The sequence below is a fragment of the Lactuca sativa genome, chromosome 8, assembly GCF_002870075.4.
Source record: "Lactuca sativa cultivar Salinas chromosome 8, Lsat_Salinas_v11, whole genome shotgun sequence".
NCBI lineage: Eukaryota > Viridiplantae > Streptophyta > Magnoliopsida > Asterales > Asteraceae > Lactuca > Lactuca sativa.
In genome coordinates, this window is record NC_056630.2 from 81,116,017 (window position 1) to 81,119,639 (window position 3,623).

Here is a 3,623-nt window from a genome sequence, read left to right on the forward strand (position 1 = left end):
AAGAGGTTATGTGGGTGCTCATTTTCATGTTTCTTTGTCAAATGATAGACACCATGCTTACCTGACAAACACATGAAACCGTAAATACCAAACTCATGATATGGCACAAGACATGATAGCCATTCTAAACATAACTAAAGAGTTGTTAGCTTTCATCAAATCCATCAATCTATTACTTGAATCAAACACTTCGTTCACCAGTACCAACCCTCAAGCAAGTAATCATTAGTCTAGTACCAGAATACCCACATAAAAGATCAAACAAATAACCTTACATGGTCAATGTACCACTTTTTGAACTTTTGTAAACCTAATTGCAACAAGTATGAAGGTGTATAGACTCAATATAATGTGATTGTAACATTGAATCATATGATATGATGCACGTTATCAAAAAAAAAACTCAACCTATATGCACAAAACTTCAATACAAACAACAACAAAAATCAGCATAGTAGTTGTAAAGGTGGAAGATTAGATAGGAGTAATGTAATGTATACATCAGGAATATTTTCATCTTTATCACTTAAAATGAGGGCATAAATGTACTTTTTCCATGAAGAATACATCTTTTTGACTAATTACAAGCTTTAAATTCATCACAATGAAGAAGGAGTCAGAGGAGCACAATCTTTGTAACCAACGAGTTAATTGTTTGTAATATTTGTAACCTTCGAGTTATATAAACTAACATAAATGCACTCGAAGGTAGAAAATATTATGAACCCCAAAATAAGAGACAAGAACCATTATGAAGATAATAAGTACTTGAATCTCTAATGGAGGAAAATAGTGAAGTGGGTAGCTTCTATGGAAACTGGACATGCCACCCGTATTATCTTCACCAGACTCCGTAGCAACAGGTGATCAATTCGGAAGAGGCAAGAAGAGAACTCATAAGAACTGTATAGGCACCATTTCATCCTTATCGTCTTTCGATACTAGGATTCTCAGTGCCAAACTCACCAAATATCACCCTCAAACTGAAAGTTGCATCTGTTGATGTGAAGATGCAGGGTCATTGGATGTTAGTCACACAACCAAGCTCAATGATAAGATCTACAGATATGAAAGTTGTAGAGTGTTCTTTGAAGACAAAAAAGGCATGATCATGCACCTTGTTTTTGAAAAGAAAAATACATGATGTATATAGCATCATATAATATTAGCAAGCAATGTATACTCCTTTGGTAAATAGGAAATTAATAAAAGACTTATTATTTTTTTGTTTTTCTAATATGAAGAAATCTTAAAAACTCGTTTTTGAGATTTTGAAAACAAAACTTAAAGTACTAAAAATACAATAGATTTGAAAAAAATGAGAATCATAAACGAAAAGGAACAAAAACCTCAGGATATGGAAAACATGACCAATTCAATAATAAGGAAAAAAATATTTTGTTCATCCAGCGGCTTGGTGAAGATATCACCGAGTTGGTTATTAGTGGGAATATACATCAACACGATCTTTTGCTTTTGCGTGTAGTCCTTGACAAAGTGGTGTCTGGTCTCTTTAAGCTTGGTCTTGGAGTGTTGGATAGGATTTTGAGTGATGAGAATAACAATTTTGTTATAAAAACAAATGGGAGTCTTCAAAAGTATAAAACCATAGTAAAGAAGTTGATTTTGAATCCAAAGAATTTGGGCACAACATCTACCAGTAGCAACATATTCAGCTTCAATGGTTAAACAAGCTATAGATGATTGTTTCTTGTTGGACCAACTAATCAACCTACTTCCAAAGAGATGATAACCACCATATGTACTTTTTCAGTCTAGGCAACAACTTGCATAGTCAAAATAAGAAAATCCAACTAATTTGAAATCAAAGTTATGAGGATACAAACGACCAAGATTTGCAGTGTGCTTTAGATATCAAAAGATACGCTTTATAATGAGAATATGTGACTTCTTTGGTTTTGCTTGAAATAGAGCACAAATGTTGGTCGCAAACATAATGTCAGGGTGACTAACTTTAAGATAGAGTACCGCATCAATCATTCCTTTGTACATAGTGGAGTTGACATTAGTGACATCCAAATCAACATAAATCTTCAAAGAAGTTGACATGGGAGTCTTTTCAGGATTATGGTCAAATAATGAAAAGTTTTTTAAAATTTTTTTAACATATTTACATTGACTAATGAATATCCCTTTAGGCAACTGCTTGACTTGAAAACATATGAAAAAGGTCAGTTCACCCATCATGCTCATGTCAAATTTCTTAGACAGAACATCAACGAACTCTTTTCTCAGAACTTCATTTGTAGATCCAAAAATAATATCATTGACATATAATTAAGCAAGAATGATATCAGTTCCTGATTACTTTATGAACAGAGTGTTGTTAATAGCTCATCTCTTGTACCGAGTTTGAAGAAGATACAATGTCAATGTATCATACTAGGACCTGGGAGCTTGCTTCATACCATATACAACTTTATCCAACCTATAGACATTATCAGGGAATTCTTTGTTTTCAAAACTAAGAGGTTGTTTGAGAAACACTTCCTACTCGAGATCCCCATACAATAATGCAGTCTTAACATTCATATGCTAAAATTTAAAATTCATAAAATAGGCAGAACCCAAAAAGAGTATGATAGCTTCAAGATGTGAAAAATGGGCAAAAGTTTCATCATAATCCAGTCCCTCCAGTTGAGTAAAATCCTAAGCAACAAGTCTGACTTTATTTCTTGTAACAATTGCATCTTCATCCATCTTGTTTTGAAACACCTAACGTGTACCAACAATTTTTTTTCCTTATGGATGAGGAATGAGAGCCCATACTTTGTGCTTTTTAAGTTCACGAATTTCATCTTGCATAACTCTAATCCGTTCAACATCATCCAGAGCATCATTTACCTTCTTAGGTTTAATGAGAGATACAAAGTTAAAAAAACCTGTTGTAACGTCCCAAAAAATTAGAATAAAATTTTTCATTTTAAAAACACAATTCATAAGCCCAAAAGTTTCGAAAACCTTCTTTACAAGTTATAATAAGTCAAAATATCGAATCAAAGTATCAATCAACATAAACTGCGGAATGATGTGTATAATCACGCCTTCACCTTTCCCCACTCAGCATAAGTACCTGAAACATTGAAATCCAAACTGTAAGCCAAAGTTTAGTGAGCTTCCCAAAATACCCCATAATACAAACAATTGCATATATAATACAAGCATACATACATGGTTTGTTGGTCCTTGAACTCAACCCAACCATACCGTGTTTGTTGGTTTACATCACAGAGCAGTAACACCTCAACCCTACCATCCGGGTTTTGTTGGCACGTGGCTTCAACCCAACCATCTAGGTTTGTAGGTACGTGGCCTCAACCTCACCATACTGGGTATGTTGACTTCCAGTCTCAACCTAACCACCCATATGTCAACATATACACAACAATCACATATATAAATATCATAGCAATCCTACATCCTAGGATATATAAACACAATAAATAGGCTGGACTTGGTGCCTTAGACCCATTAGCATAGTGAGGGAACTCACCTCTTGATTCGAACACAATCAGGAATAAGTCTCAACTCTGAACACTGACTCTACCTGTCACCTATTATGAAAATCATTGCCCAACCTTAATTACTACCAAATCACCCAA